The following is a 17,342-nucleotide window of genomic DNA, read 5'->3' on the forward strand; positions in this document are numbered from 1 at the left end:
TAAATAAAACTATTGCTGCTATAACAGCCTCCACTCTTCTGGGAAGGCTTTCCACTAGATGTTGGAACATTGCTGCTATAACAGCCTCCACTCTTCTGGGAAGGCTTTCCACTAGATGTTGGAACATTGCTGCTATAACAGCCTCCACTCTTCTGGGAAGGCTTTCCACTAGATGTTGGAACATTGCTGCTATAACAGCCTCCACTCTTCTGGGAAGGCTTTCCACTAGATGTAGGAACATTGCTGCTATAACAGCCTCCACTCTACTGGGAAGGCTTTCCACTAGATGTAGGAACATTGCTGCTATAACAGCCTCCACTCTTCTGGGAAGGCTTTCCACTAGATGTAGGAACATTGCTGCTATAACAGCCTCCACTCTTCTGGGAAGGCTTTCCACTAGATGTAGGAACATTGCTGCTATAACAGCCTCCACTCTTCTGGGAAGGCTTTCCACTAGATGTAGGAACATTGCTGCTATAACAGCCTCCACTCTTCTGGGAAGGCTTTCCACTAGATGTTGGAACATTGCTGCTATAACAGCCTCCACTCTTCTGGGAAGGCTTTCCACTAGATGTAGGAACATTGCTGCTATAACAGCCTCCACTCTTCTGGGAAGGCTTTCCACTAGATGTTGGAACATTGCTGCTATAACAGCCTCCACTCTTCTGGGAAGGCTTTCCACTAGATGTTGGAACATTGCTGCTATAACAGCCTCCACTCTTCTGGGAAGGCTTTCCACTAGATGTTGGAACATTGCTGCTATAACAGCCTCCACTCTTCTGGGAAGGCTTTCCACTAGATGTTGGAACATTGCTGCTATAACAGCCTCCACTCTTCTGGGAAGGCTTTCCACTAGATGTTGGAACATTGCTGCTATAACAGCCTCCACTCTTCTGGGAAGGCTTTCCACTAGATGTTGGAACATTGCTGCTATAACAGCCTCCACTCTTCTGGGAAGGCTTTCCACTAGATGTTGGAACATTGCTGCTATAACAGCCTCCACTCTTCTGGGAAGGCTTTCCACTAGATGTAGGAACATTGCTGCTATAACAGCCTCCACTCTTCTGGGAAGGCTTTCCACTAGATGTTGGAACATTGCTGCTATAACAGCCTCCACTCTTCTGGGAAGGCTTTCCACTAGATGTTGGAACATTGCTGCTATAACAGCCTCCACTCTTCTGGGAAGGCTTTCCACTAGATGTTGGAACATTGCTGCTATAACAGCCTCCACTCTTCTGGGAAGGCTTTCCACTAGATGTAGGAACATTGCTGCAGGGACTTGCTTCCATTCAGCCACAAGATCATTAAGTGAGGTCGGGTACTGATGTTGGACGATTAGGCCTGGCTCGCAGTCAGCGTTCCTATTCATCCCAAAGGTGGAGCTGAGGTCAGGGCTCTGTGCAGGTCAGACAAGTTCTTCCACACTCGATCTCAACAAACCATTTCTGTATGGACCTCTCCTTGTGCACGGGGGGATTGTCATGCTGAAACAGGAAACGGCCTTCCACAAACTGTTTCCCCAAAGCTGGAAGCACAGAATCATCTAGAATACCATTGTGTGCTTTAGCTTTAATTTAGTGGAACTAAGGGGCCCGAACCATGAAAAACAGCCCCAGACCATTCCCACATAAATAACTTCCAGGTTACTACCTCATGAAGCTGGTTGAGAGAATGCCAAGAGTGTGCAAAGCTGTCATCAAAGCAAAGGGTGGCTATTTTGAAAAATGTCAAATATAAAATATATTCTGATTTGTTTAACACTTTTTTTGGTTACTACATGATTCCATACGTGTTATTTCATAGTTTTGATGTCTTTACTATTATTCTACAATGTAGAAAATAGTTTTAAAAAGTAAAGAAAAACCCTTGAATGAATAGGCGTGTCCAAACTTTAGACTGGTACTGTACATACAGTGTATCTTCTCTATCACACGAACAACTTTAGACTACATACAGTGTATCTTATTTATCCAACTCAACTATCACACGAACAACAGGTTACACGCTCGTCACCCACCACTTTACAATGTGAGCTGGAGGCAGTATGCATTTAGAAAACAGACTTAATTGTTTGAAACCGGTGTGTTTTATTTCATATTATGAGACACGTCTTACCTTGCTTCAAAGTAGCCTATTGGCAAAATTCAACCATGGAAACAATCATTTTTTATAAAGACTTCATAAGTGGGAGCGTGAGTTTCAAGTTTGGGGAAGCTTACAATCTATACAGTTTATACTGTTCTGCATAGAAGTTATGATTTTCATGTGCAAATTTTCATGGAACCGTTTCAGGCCAATACCGCAGCTATCATGACACAACAAAGGTCAGGCAGAGTCAGCAGGGGTCAAAACCCAGGAAGACTATGAGAATAGAAAAGGAGTACGGGGAAAACACGCTGGTTGACTTGACTAACATACAAGATGAACTGCCACAGAGAGACAGGAAACACAGGGATAAATACCCTGGCACAGAGAGACAGGAAACACAGGGATAAATACACTGGCACAGAGAGACAGGAAACACAGGGATAAATACACTGGTACAGAGAGACAGGAAACACAGGGAGAAATACACTGGTACAGAGAGACAGGAAGCACAGGGATAAATACACTGGCACAGAGAGACAGGAAACACAGGGATAAATACACTGGCACAAAGAGACAGGAAACACAGGGATAAATACACTGGTACAGAGAGACAGGAAACACAGGGATAAATACACAGGTACAGAGAGACAGGAAACACAGGGATAAATACACTGGGGAAAATAAGCGACACCTGGAGGGGATGGAGACAATAATGACGACAGGTGAAACAGATCAGGGGGTGACAGCAGCAAGCCTTTAACTTCCATTACACTGGTACAGCGAGACCGGAAACACATGGATAAATACACAGGGGGTGGAGACAATAACGAGGATAGGTGAAACAGATCAGGGGGTGACAGCAGCAAGCCTATAACTTCCATTACTCTTTCACACCGACGACTGGTGATTGTCAAGGGGGAGATTGTTGGAAAGATTTTTCAAATAGCTTACTGTCAGGAACTCTATTTTTAAATTATTATAATTTGTAATGGATCTTATTTATTTTTTTACAGCTTTTCTACATGTCTGGGCAGCATGCTCAGGTGTACATGCTCCCCGAACATTATCAGGACAGAGAGACCAGACACATGCTCCCTCAACATTATCAGGACAGAGAGACCAGACACATGCTCCCCGAACATTATCAGGACAGAGAGACCAGACACATGCCCCCCGAACATTATCAGGACAGAGAGACCAGACACATGCCCCCGAACATTATCAGGACAGAGAGACCAGACACATGCACCCTCAACATGATCAGGACAGAGAGACCAGGCACATGCTCCATCAACATTATCAGGACAGAGAGACCAGACACATGCTTCCCCCAACATTATCAGGGCAGAGAGACCAGACACATGCACCCTCAACATTAGCATGGCAGAGAGACCAGACACATGCTCCCCCAACATTATCAGGACAGAGAGACCAGACACATGCTCATTGCTCACATTGACAAATCTCATAAATTATGGTTATAAAATAAACCAAACTTCTTTCTCACAAGTGAAGCAGGTTGTGAACTTTCAAAGTCCCCCCCCCCCATATATATGGGGGAAACCATCTTCCCAGCTCTGTGCAGATTCTGCTGTGAGGAGGCAGAGTCATTATCTCTTAACACCCTCCATTTTGGATTTCTATTTGACATATATATTTAAACTGTGCTGTGATGCTTCACAAAAGTACTGAACCTTTCTATTCTCATTCTACAGATTGTAAATTAAAGATACAATTTTTTGCTAAAATAATTATTATATTATTGATTGATTGACTATTGCTTTAGTCAAATCACCCAGTAGTTCTATCTGAAGAGTTAGATCCAGGTCAATGTTACAATTCTTCAGCCATTCCTGGACCTGTGACCAAATACGAGCTACTATGAGCTACGATGCCTCCTCACTAATGACTATGCCTCCTCACTGCAGAATCTGCAGAGCTGGGAAGATTGTTTCCTTTCCCCCATATATATATGGGGGAAAGATGGCGTAGCAGTAGGTCGTCCTGTCCTGTCGTGTCCCTGTATATATCGTTTATTTTTCGTTTTTTACATATTTTCTCCACATATCTCTTTGAAAACATTTTGCTAAACCCTAAGCTTCCAAATACTCTCCTGCAACCCGACTCACCCAATGTAGCTATTTTTCCTAAAGTATTTATATTTACTTCGGAACCCCTCAACTGAAGCTAGCCAGCTAACCAGCGGGTATGCTAGCGGTCTCCAGCTAACCGTTCATCAGCTAACCTGTAGTTCGGAAAGCTCTCGCCTGTTCGTACAACGCGACTTTAACCAGAGCACAACGGACCTATTTATTTTTCATCCCCGGATTCCCACCGCAAACGGAACATCTTTCAGCTGGATTTTTCAGCAACTAGCTATCTAGCTAAACCGCAACCTCGGATTACTCCTGGCTAGCGTTTCCATCCACTTAGCTTGAAGCTAGCCCAGCCGTAGCACTTGCGCTACCACCGTAGCATACTCCTGAGCTACAATACCCGGGCCCACGACCGGCCCATGACATGTCATCGCATGAAGAGGAATAAACAGACTCAACCCATCGCGACGTCCCCCAAAGGCTAACTCTCTAGCCCTCGCTATCTCCCTGCTTGCTAATTCGGCCTGCTAACTGCTAGCTTGTCCAGCTCCGGCCCGCTAACTGCTACCTTGTCTAGCCCGGGCCTACAAACTGTTAGCTTGTTAGCACAGGCCTGCTAACCGCCTGTATCGCCGCGTCTCAAACGCTCACCGGACCCATATTTACTTTCTATCTCTTTTGACTTTTAATTTGTTTATACCTTCCGGAAACCTGCCTCACCCAATGTGATACGGAATCGCTATTCTTTTTTAAATTTATTTTTAGAACACACTCAAGAACCTCCAGAAGCTAACCAGCTAACTAGCTACAAGCTATTTAATCATTGTTATTAATTTTTTTATTTTTTTATTTTTTTTACCTGGATAACACTCGCCAGGCCAGCTTCCCTGCCCCATCCACCGCTGCCCCCTGGACACTGATCTCTTGGCTACATAGCTGATGCACGCTGGACTGTCCATTAATCACGGTACTCCATTCATTCTGCTTGTTTGTTCTATCTGTTGGCCCCGTTGCCTAGTCTACGCCATTTTACCTGCTGTTGTTGTGCTAGCTGATTAGCTGTTGTCTCACCTACTGTTTTAGCTAGCTCTCCCAATTCAACACCTGTGATTACTGTATGCCTCGCTGTATGTCTCCCTCAAATGTCAACATGCCTTGTATACTGTTGTTCAGGTTAGTTATCATTGTTTTAGTTCACAATGGAGCCCCTAGTTCCACTCTTCACGCCCCTGATAACTCCTTTGTCCCACCTCCCACACATGCGGTGACCTCACCCATTACTACCAGCATGTCCAGAGATACAACCTCCCTCATCATCACCCAGTGCCTGGGCTTACCTCCGCTGTACCCGCACCCCACCATACCCCTGTCTGCGCATTATGCCCTGAATATATTCTACCATGCCCAGAAACCTGCTCCTCTTATTCTCTGTCCCCAACGCTCTAGGCGACCAGTTTTGATAGCCTTTAGCCGCACCCTCATACTACTCCTTCTCTGTTCCGCGGGTGATGTGGAGGTAAACCCAGGCCCTGCATGTCCCCAGGCACCCTCATTTGTTGACTTCTGTGATCGAAAAAGCCTTGGTTTCATGCATGTCAACATCAGAAGCCTCCTCCCTAAGTTTGTTTTACTCACTGCTTTAGCACACTCTGCTAACCCTGATGTCCTTGCTGTGTCTGAATCCTGGCTCAGGAAGGCCACCAAAAATTCAGAGATTTCCATACCCAACTATAACATCTTCCGTCAAGATAGAACTGCCAAAGGGGGCGGAGTTGCAGTTTACTGCAGAGATAGCCTGCAAAGTAATGTCATACTTTCCAGGTCCATACCCAAACAGTTCGAACTACTAATTTTGAAAATTACTCTCTCCAGAAATAAGTCTCTCACGGTTGCCGCCTGCTACCGACCCCCCTCAGCTCCCAGCTGTGCCCTGGACACCATTTGTGAATTGATCGCCCCCCATCTAGCTTCAGAGTTTGTTCTGTTAGGTGACCTAAACTGGGATATGCTTAACACCTCGCCAGTCCTACAATCTAAGCTAGATGCCCTCAATCTCACACAAATCATCAAGGAACCAACCAGGTACAACCCTAACTCTGTAAACAAGGGCACCCTCATAGACGTTATCCTGACCAACTCGCCCTCCAAATACACCTCCGCTGTCTTCAACCAGGATCTCAGCGATCACTGCCTCATTGCCTGTATCCGCTACGGAGCCGCAGTCAAACGACCACCCCTCATCACTGTCAAACGCTCCCTAAAACACTTCTGTGAGCAGGCCTTTCTAATCGACCTGGCCCGGGTATCCTGGAAGGACATTGACCTCATCCCGTCAGTTGAGGATGCCTGGTCATTCTTCAAAAGTAACTTCCTCACCATTTTAGATAAGCATGCTCCGTTCAAAAAATGCAGAACTAAGAACAGATACAGCCCTTGGTTCACCCCAGACCTGACTGCCCTCGACCAGCACAAAAACATCCTGTGGCGGACTGCAATAGCATCGAATAGTCCCCGTGATATGCAACTGTTCAGGGAAGTCCGGAACCAATACACGCAGTCAGTCAGGAAAGCTAAGGCCAGCTTCTTCAGGCAGAAGTTTGCATCCTGTAGCTCCAACTCCAAAAAGTTCTGGGACACCGTGAAGTCCATGGAGAACAAGAGCACCTCCTCCCAGCTGCCCACTGCACTGAGGCTAGGTAACACGGTCACCACTGATAAATCCATGATTATCGAAAACTTCAATAAGCATTTCTCAACGGCTGGCCATGCCTTCCGCCTGGCTACTTCAACCTCGGCCAACAGCTCCGCCCCCCCCGCAGCTCCTCGCCCAAGCCTCTCCAGGTTCTCCTTTAACCAAATCCAGATAGCAGATGTTCTGAAAGAGCTGCAAAACCTGGACCCGTACAAATCAGCTGGGCTTGACAATCTGGACCCTCTATTTCTGAAACTATCTGCCACCATTGTCGCAACCCCTATTACCAGCCTGTTCAACCTCTCTTTCATATCGTCTGAGATCCCCAAGGATTGGAAAGCTGCCGCAGTCATCCCCCTCTTCAAAGGAGGAGACACCCTGGACCCAAACTGTTACAGACCTATATCCATCCTGCCCTGCCTATCTAAGGTCTTCGAAAGCCAAGTCAACAAACAGGTCACTGACCATCTCGAATCCCACCGCACCTTCTCCGCTGTGCAATCTGGTTTCCGAGCCGGTCATGGGTGCACCTCAGCCACACTCAAGGTACTCAACGATATCATAACCGCCATCGATAAAAGACAGTACTGTGCAGCCGTCTTCATCGACCTTGCCAAGGCTTTCGACTCTGTCAATCACCATATTCTTATCGGCAGACTCAGGAGCCTCGGTTTTTCGGATGACTGCCTTGCCTGGTTCACCAATTACTTTGCAGACAGAGTTCAGTGCGTCAAATCGGAGGGCATGCTGTCTGGTCCTCTGGCAGTCTCTATGGGGGTGCCACAGGGTTCAATTCTCGGGCCGACTCTTTTCTCTGTGTATATCAATGATGTTGCTCTTGCTGCGGGCGATTCCCTGATCCACCTCTACGCAGACGACACCATTCTATATACCTTCGGCCCGTCTTTGGACACTGTGCTATCTAACCTCCAAACAAGCTTCAATGCCATACAACACTCCTTCCGTGGCCTCCAACTGCTCTTAAACGCTAGTAAAACCAAATGCATGCTTTTCAACCGGTCGCTGCCTGCACCCGCATGCCCGACTAGCATCACCACCCTGGATGGTTCCGACCTAGAATATGTGGACGTCTATAAGTACCTAGGTGTCTGGCTAGACTGCAAACTCTCCTTCCAGACTCATATCAAACATCTCCAATCGAAAATCAAATCAAGAGTCGGCTTTCTATTCCGCAACAAAGCCTCCTTCACTCACGCCGCCAAGCTTACCCTAGTAAAACTGACTATCCTACCGATCCTCGACTTCGGCGATGTCATCTACAAAATGGCTTCCAACACTCTACTCAGCAAACTGGATGCAGTCTATCACAGTGCCATCCGTTTCGTCACTAAAGCACCTTATACCACCCACCACTGCGACTTGTATGCTCTAGTCGGCTGGCCCTCGCTACATATTCGTCGCCAGACCCACTGGCTCCAGGTCATCTACAAGTCCATGCTAGGTAAAGCTCCGCCTTATCTCAGCTCACTGGTCATGATGGCAACACCCATCCGTAGCACGCGCTCCAGCAGGTGTATCTCACTGATCATCCCTAAAGCCAACACCTCATTTGGCCGCCTTTCGTTCCAGTACTCTGCTGCCTGTGACTGGAACGAATTGCAAAAATCGCTGAAGTTGGAGACTTTTATCTCCCTCACCAACTTCAAACATCAGCTATCTGAGCAGCTAACCGATCGCTGCAGCTGTACATAGTCTATTGGTAAATAGCCCACCCTTCTTCACCTACCTCATCCCCATACTGTTTTTATTTATTTACTTTTCTGCTCTTTTGCACACCAATATCTCTACCTGTACATGACCATCTGATCATTCATCACTCCAGTGTTAATCTGCAAAATTGTAATTATTTGCCTACCTCCTCATGCCTTTTGCACACATTGTATATAGACTCCCCCTTTGGTTTCTACTGTGTTATTGACTTGTTAATTGTTTACTCCATGTGTAACTCTTTGTTGTCTGCTCACACTGCTATGCTTTATCTTGGCCAGGTCGCAGTTGCAAATGAGCCTACCTGGTTAAATAAAGGTGACATAAAAAATAAATAAAATAAATATATAACATTCTATTGGTTGCTAGAATTTTGTATAATAATTTAAAATGAAAAATGTGAAGTTTTGAATCCGGTGTTGTTTTGCGTGTCGATTCATAAACCATGTGCCATGGAATCAGTACATCCTAAATCTCTTCCCAACTATCTTACCATTTATTTGGCACAGCTGTCAATACTTTGGTCCTTAAATGAAATTGTTAAATGTTTTTATTTATCCTAATTTTCTTTAACCATTAATGTTCTTTAACACCGACAATAATCTCCTTACTTTTCCTCCACATGCCTTCCACATGCCTTCCACATGCCTTCCACATGCCTTCCACATGCCTTCCACATGCCTTCTACATGCCTTCTACATGCCTTCCACATGCCTTCCACATGCCTTCTACATGCCTTCCACATGCCTTCCACATGCCTTCTACATGCCTTCCACATGCCTTCTACATGCCTTCTACATGCCTTCTACATGCCTTCCACATGCCTTCTACATGCCTTCCACATGCCTTCCACATGCCTTCTACATGCCTTCCACATGCCTTCTACATGCCTTCTACATGCCTTCTACATGCCTTCCACATGCCTTCCACATGCCTTCTACATGCCTTCCACATGCCTTCCACATGCCTTCTACATGCCTTCCACATGCCTTCTACATGCCTTCTACATGCCTTCTACATGCCTTCCACATGCCTTCCACATGCCTTCCACATGCCTTCTACATGCCTTCTACATGCCTTCCACATGCCTTCCACATGCCTTCTACATGCCTTCCACATGCCTTCCACATGCCTTCTACATGCCTTCCACATGCCTTCTACATGCCTTCTACATGCCTTCTACATGCCTTCCACATGCCTTCTACATGCCTTCCACATGCCTTCCACATGCCTTCTACATGCCTTCCACATGCCTTCTACATGCCTTCTACATGCCTTCTACATGCCTTCCACATGCCTTCCACATGCCTTCCACATGCCTTCTACATGCCTTCTACATGCCTTCCACATGCCTTCCACATGCCTTCCACATGCCTTCTACATGCCTTCTTCTACATGCCTTCCACATGCCTTCCACATGCCTTCCACATGCCTTCTACATGCCTTCCACATGCCTTCCACATGCCTTCCACATGCCTTCCACATGCCTTCTACATGCCTTCCACATGCCTTCCACATGCCTTCCACATGCCTTCTACATGCCTTCTAAATGCCTTCTACATGCCTTCCACATGCCTTCCACATGCCTTCCACATGCCTCTTACATTTTAATGGCATTTGAGAAAATGTTTGAAACATGAACACACACCTGGCTCCATTCGAACATCTGACTGAAGAAAGAGGCTCATGGAGTGTGTCTGCAACAGACGTGATACCCCCTGTCCTGGCATTGAAACACCTGCTCAACTAAACAGCAGACGTGATACCCTCTGTCCTGGCATTGAAACACCTGCTCAACTAAACAGCAGACGTGATACCCTCTGTCCTGGCATTGAAACACCTGCTCAACTAAACAGCAGACGTGATACCCTCTGTCCTGGCATTGAAACACCTGCTCAACTAAACAGCAGACGTGATACCCTCTGTCCTGGCATTGAAACGCCTGCTCAACTAAACAGCAGACGTGATACCCTCTGTCCTGGTATTGAAACACCTGCTCAACTAAACTGCCCACACAGACCGTTGGGTTAAAACTTACAAAAGTACTTGAGGCTGTGAACAAATTATTTGGTGGCCTTCTTCTTCTTATGCTAGGTACAAGGACCGCTACTTCTTTAACAGGCATTCTCTCTGAGCCTCTTTACTGTGTCGCCACCATGATCGATGCTAGGTACAAGGACCGCTACTTCTTTAACAGGCATTTTCTCTGAGCCTCTTTACTGTGTCGCCACCATGTTCGATGCTAGGTACAAGGACCGCTACTTCTTTAACAGGCATTCTCTCTGAGCCTCTTTACTGTGTCGCCACCATGCTCGATGCTAGGTACAAGGACCGCTACTTCTTTAACAGGCATTCTCTCTGAGCCTCTTTACTGTGTCGCCACCATGCTCGATGCTAGGTACAAGGACCGCTACTTCTTTAACAGGCATTCTCTCTGAGCCTCTTTACTGTGTCGCCACCATGATCGATGCTAGGTACAAGGACCGCTACTGCTTTAACAGGCATTCTCTCTGAGCCTCTTTACTGTGTCGCCACCATGATCGATGCTAGGTACAAGGACCGCTACTTCTTTAACAGGCATTCTCTCTGAGCCTCTTTACTGGGTCGCCACCATGCTAGATGCTAGGTACAAGGACCGCTACTTCTTTAACAGGCATTCTCTCTGAGCCTCTTTACTGTGTCGCCACCATGCTCGATGCTAGGTACAAGGACCGCTACTTCTTTAACAGGCATTTTCTCTGAGCCTCTTTACTGTGTCGCCACCATGCTCGATGCTAGGTACAAGGACCGCTACATCTTTAACAGGCATTCTCTCTGAGCCTCTTTACTGTGTCGCCACCATGCTAGATGCTAGGTACAAGGACCGCCACTTCTTTAACAGGCATTCTCTCTGAGCCTCTTTACTGTGTCGCCACCATGCTAGATGCTAGGTACAAGGACCGCTACATCTTTAACAGGCATTCTCTCTGAGCCTCTTTACTGTGTCGCCACCATGCTCGATGCTAGGTACAAGGACCGCTACATCTTTAACAGGCATTCTCTCTGAGCCTCTTTACTGTGTCGCCACCATGCTCGATGCTATCGTACAAGGACCGCTACATCTTTAACAGGCATTCTCTCTGAGCCTCTTTACTGTGTCGCCACCATGCTCGATGCTAGGTACAAGGACCGCTACTTCTTTAACAGGCATTCTCTCTGAGCCTCTTTACTGTGTCGCCACCATGCTCGATGCTAGGTACAAGGACCGCTACATCTTTAACAGACATTCTCTCTGAGCCTCTTTACTGTGTCGCCACCATGCTCGATGCTAGGTACAAGGACCGCCACTTCTTTAACAGGCATTCTCTCTGAGCCTCTTTACTGTGTCGCCACCATGCTAGATGCTAGGTACAAGGACCGCTACATCTTTAACAGGCATTCTCTCTGAGCCTCTTTACTGTGTCGCCACCATGCTCGATGCTAGGTACAAGGACCGCTACATCTTTAACAGGCATTCTCTCTGAGCCTCTTTACTGTGTCGCCACCATGCTCGATGCTAGGTACAAGGACCGCTACTTCTTTAACAGGCATTCTCTCTGAGCCTCTTTACTGTGTCGCCACCATGCTCGATGCTAGGTACAAGGACCGCTACATCTTTAACAGACATTCTCTCTGAGCCTCTTTACTGTGTCGCCACCATGCTCGATGCTAGGTACAAGGACCGCCACTTCTTTAACAGGCATTCTCTCTGAGCCTCTTTACTGTGTTGCCTCCATGCTCGATGCTAGGTACAAGGACCGCTACTTCTTTAACAGGCATTCTCTCTGAGCCTCTTTACTGTGTCGCCTCCATGCTCGATGCTAGGTACAAGGACCGCTACTTCTTTAACAGGCATTCTCTCTGAGCCTCTTTACTGTGTCGCCACCATGCTCGATGCTAGGTACAAGGACTACTACTTCTTCAACAGGCATTCTCTCTGAGCCTCTTTACTGTGTCGCCACCATGTTCGAAGCTAGGTACAAGGACCGCTACTTCTTTAACAGGCATTCTCTCTGAGCCTCTTTACTGTGTCGCCACCATGTTCGAAGCTAGGTACAAGGACCGCTACTTCTTTAACAGGCATTCTCTCTGAGCCTCTTTACTGTGTCGCCACCATGCTCTATGCTAGGTACAAGGACCGCCACTTCTTTAACAGGCATTCTCTCTGAGCCTCTTTACTGTGTCGCCACCATGCTCGATGCTAGGTACAAGGACCACTACTTCTTTAACAGGCATTCTCTCTGAGCCTCTTTACTGTGTCGCCACCATGATCGATGCTAGGTACAAGGACCGCTACTTCTTTAACAGGCATTCTCTCTGAGCCTCTTTACTGTGTCGCCTCCATGCTCGATGCTAGGTACAAGGACCGCTACTTCTTTAACAGGCATTATCTCTGAGCCTCTTTACTGTATCGCCACCATGATCAATGCTAGGTACAAGGACCGCTACTTCTTTAACAGGCATTCTCTCTGAGCCTCTTTACTGTGTCGCCACCATGCTCGATGCTAGGTACAAGAACCGCTACTTCTTTAACAGGCATTTTCTCTGAGCCTCTTTACTGTGTCGCCACCATGCTCGATGCTAGGTACAAGGACCGCTACATCTTTAACAGGCATTCTCTCTGAGCCTCTTTACTGTGTCGCCACCATGCTAGATGCTAGGTACAAGGACCGCTACTTCTTTAACAGGCATTCTCTCTGAGCCTCTTCACTGTGTCGCCACCATGATCGATGCTAGGTACAAGGACCGCTACTTCTTTAACAGGCATTCTCTCTGAGCCTCTTTACTGTGTCGCCACCATGATCGATGCTAGGTACAAGGACCGCTACTTCTTTAACAGGCATTCTCTCTGAGCCTCTTTACTGTGTCGCCACCATGATCGATGCTAGGTACAAGGACCGCTACTTCTTTAACAGGCATTCTCTCTGAGCCTCTTTACTGTGAAAGCTTGGGAAATATTTTTGTATCCAAATCCGGCTTTAAACTTCTTCACAACAGTATCTCGGACCTGCCTGGTGTGTTCCTTGTTCTTCATGATGCTCTCTGCGCTTTTAACGGACCTCTGAGACTATCACAGTGCAGGTGCATTTATACGGAGACTTGATTACACACAGGTGGATTGTATTTATCATCATTAGTCATTTAGGTCAACATTGGATCATTCAGAGATCCTCACTGAACTTCTGGAGAGAGTTTGCTGCACTGAAAGTAAAGGGGCTGAATAATTTTGCACGCCCAATCTTTCAGTTTTTGATTTGTTAAAAAAGTTTGAAATATCCAATAAATGTCGTTCCACTTCATGATTGTGTCCCACTTGTTGTTGATTCATCACAAAAAAAATACAGTTTTATATCTTTATGTTTGAAGCCTGAAATGTGGCAAAAAGGTCGCAAAGTTCAAGGGGGCCGAATACCTTCGCAAGGCACTGTACCGTTCCTGTACCATATTGGAGTATACGATATTACCGGCAGGTAATGAAGGTAGACATTTTACGCACAAAAAACAACATTTAGGGATCTTGATCCAGAAAGGGGGTTGAATATCTCTGCAGTAACCAAGAAGCTTGATGTTGACCACTTAGCTAGTAAGTTAGCGAACCAAAATACACAGCTATTATTTGTTTTATGGTATTGGAAATCATATCGTTGGTATTTCAAACTACACCGGTAGACGGTATATAGGGTAAACGCCCAAGCCCATTGGGAATATTCTGTGGCCAACACCACAGTTATACTGATAGTTGCCAAGCTGCACAGCGTGTGGTTTGTAAACAAACACAGTTAGTGTGTGTGTCTGTCTGTCTGTGTGTGTGTTTGTGTCTGTGTGTCTGTCTGTGTGTCTGTGTCTGTCTGTGTGTGTGTCTGTGTCTGTCTGTGTGTGTGTGTGTTTGTGTGTGTGTGTCTGTCTGTGTGTTTGTGTCGGTGTGTCTGTCTGTGTGTCTGTGTCTGTCTGTGTCTGTGTCTGTCTGTGTGTGTGTCTGTGTCTGCGTGTGGTTTGTAAACAAACACACAGCCTAGTTAGTGAGCTGCGTCATTAATTAAGGATAACAAAGTGCACAGTAGTCAGAGGCAACTCCTTGTCAAAATATAACAGTACTTGAGATACACTGATTGTGCTTTAAAAAGTACACAACCTATCTAATGGTGATGCAGTGAGACAAGTCACCTGACAAAACCCCTGGGCAAAGTTGGCACATTCTAAAATCCCCTATAAACGGTAGACTCCTCGTAAAGTCAACATTTCCACTCCCTAGTCTAATACGTGTGTGTGTCTGCTGAGTGTGTTTGTGCGTGCCTGAGTGTGTGTGTGTGTGTGCGTGTGTGTGTGTGCGTGTGTGTGCGTGTGTGTGTGTGCCTGAGTGTGTGTGTGTGCCTGAGTGTGTGCCTGAGTGTGTGTGTGTGTGCCTGAGTGTGTGTGTGTGTGTGCCTGAGTGTGTGTGTGTGTGCCTGAGTGTGTGTGTGCCTGAGTGTGTGTGTGTGTGTGTGCCTGAGTGTGTGTGTGTGTGTGTGTGCCTGAGTGTGTGTGTGCGTGTGTGTGTGCCTGAGTGTGTGTGTGCGTGTGTGTGTGCCTGAGTGTGTGTGTGTGTGTGTGTGTGCCTGAGTGTGTGTGTGTGTGTGTGTGTGCCTGAGTGTGTGTGTGCGTGTGTGTGTGCCTGAGTGTGTGTGTGCGTGTGTGTGTGCCTGAGTGTGTGTGTGTGTGTGTGTGTGCCTGAGTGTGTGAGTGTGTGTGTGTGTGTGTGTGCCTGAGTGTGTGTGTGCGTGTGTGTGTGCCTGAGTGTGTGTGTGCGTGTGTGTGTGCCTGAGTGTGTGTGTGTGTGTGTGTGTGCCTGAGTGTGTGTGTGTGTGTGTGTGTGTGTGTGTGTGTGTGTGTGTGTGTGTGTGTGTGTGTGTGTGTGTGTGTGTGTGTGTGTTGTGCCTGAGTGTGTGTGTGTGTGTGTGTGCCTGAGTGTGTGTGCGTGAGTGTGTGTGTGCCTGAGTGTGTGTGCGTGAGTGTGTGTGTGTGTGTGTGTGTGTGTGTGTGTGTGTGTGTGTGTGTGTGTGTGTGTGTGTGTGTGTGTGTGTGTGTGTGTGTGCCTGAGCGTGTGTGTGTGTGTGTGTGTGTGTGTGTGTGTGTGTGTGTGTGTGTGTGTGAGTGTGTGAGTGTGTGAGTGTGTGAGTGTGTGTGTGTGTGTGTGTGTGCCTGAGTGTGTGTAGGGGGGTTGTTAAACTATCGCTATTCACACAGCACAAGTGGTAACTTGTGGCTCTGTGTTTTAATGAACAGACAATCCACCCTTAGTAGCAGATACAGCAGCCTGTAACAGTAGAGCCTTGTATAGATACAGCCTGTAACAGTAGAGCCCTGTATAGATACAGCCTGTAACAGTAGAGCCTTGTATAGATACAGCCTGTAACAGTAGAGCCTTGTATAGATACAGCCTGTAACAGTAGAGCCCTGTATAGATACAGCCTGTAACAGTAGAGCCCTGTATAGATACAGCCTGTAACAGTAGAGCCTTGTATAGATACAGCCTGTAACAGTAGAGCCTTGTATAGATACAGCCTGTAACAGTAGAGCCCTGTATAGATACAGCCTGTAACAGTAGAGCCCTGTATAGATACAGCCTGTAACAGTAGAGCCTTGTATAGATACAGCCTGTAACAGTAGAGCCTTGTATAGATACAGCAGCCTGTAACAGTAGAGCCTTGTATAGATACAGCCTGTAACAGTAGAGCCCTGTATAGATACAGCCTGTAACAGTAGAGCCCTGTATAGATACAGCCTGTAACAGTAGAGCCTTGTATAGATACAGCCTGTAACAATAGAGCCTTGTATAGATACAGCCTGTAACAGTAGAGCCTTGTATAGATACAGCCTGTAACAATAGAGCCTTGTATAGATACAGCCTGTAACAGTAGAGCCTTGTATAGATACAGCCTGTAACAGTAGAGCCTTGTATAGATACAGCCTGTAACAGTAGAGCCCTGTATAGATACAGCCTGTAACAGTAGAGCCCTGTATAGATACAGCCTGTAACAGTAGAGCCCTGTATAGATACAGCCTGTAACAGTAGAGCCTTGTATAGATACAGCCTGTAACAGTAGAGCCTTGTACAGAGAATGGCTGTTAACTATGGCTAATTATTTAGTTTTTATTGTCATTCTTACGTTGTTTATTTTTTTATATATCCTCCTATGTTTGTGTAGTAAATATTCATGTTTTAAATGTCATTGTTTACATGTTTTCCTGTGAAGCGGCTATACGTGGCATCCATGTCTGTAATGGGCTATAGATATGAAGCTTGATTTGATTTGATGGGATTTTTATGAGGAAGTGATTGACCAATAATACAGCGTCTTTGTTGTAGTCAATGACTACAAGTATAACCTAATGCAGGGCGTCTTTGTTTTAGTCAATGACTACAAGTATAACCTAATGCAGGGCTTCTTTGTTGTAGTCAATGACTACAAGTATAACCTAATACAGGGCTTCGTGGTTGTAGTCAATGACTACCAGTATAACCTAATACAGGGCTTCGTGGTTGTAGTCAATGACTACCAGTATAACCTAATGCAGGGCTTCGTGGTTGTAGTCAATGACTACCAGTATAACCTAATGCAGGGCTTCTTTGTTGTAGTCAATGACTACAAGTATAACCTAATACAGGGCTTCGTGGTTGTAGTGAATGACTACCAGTATAACCTAATGCAGGGCTTCTTTGTTGTAGTCAATGACTACAA

At 46.3% G+C, this 17,342-nt stretch overlaps 1 protein-coding gene across 1 annotated transcript in view; it reads right to left on the minus strand.

Moving 5' to 3' along the window:
* cables2b (Cdk5 and Abl enzyme substrate 2b) overlaps window positions 1-17,342 on the minus strand; it is a 91,735-nt gene that overhangs the window by 73,035 nt on the left and 1,358 nt on the right. The gene's annotated exons all lie outside the window — the stretch shown is intronic.

The sequence above is a fragment of the Oncorhynchus kisutch genome, linkage group LG24, assembly GCF_002021735.2.
Source record: "Oncorhynchus kisutch isolate 150728-3 linkage group LG24, Okis_V2, whole genome shotgun sequence".
Taxonomy (NCBI): domain Eukaryota; kingdom Metazoa; phylum Chordata; class Actinopteri; order Salmoniformes; family Salmonidae; genus Oncorhynchus; species Oncorhynchus kisutch.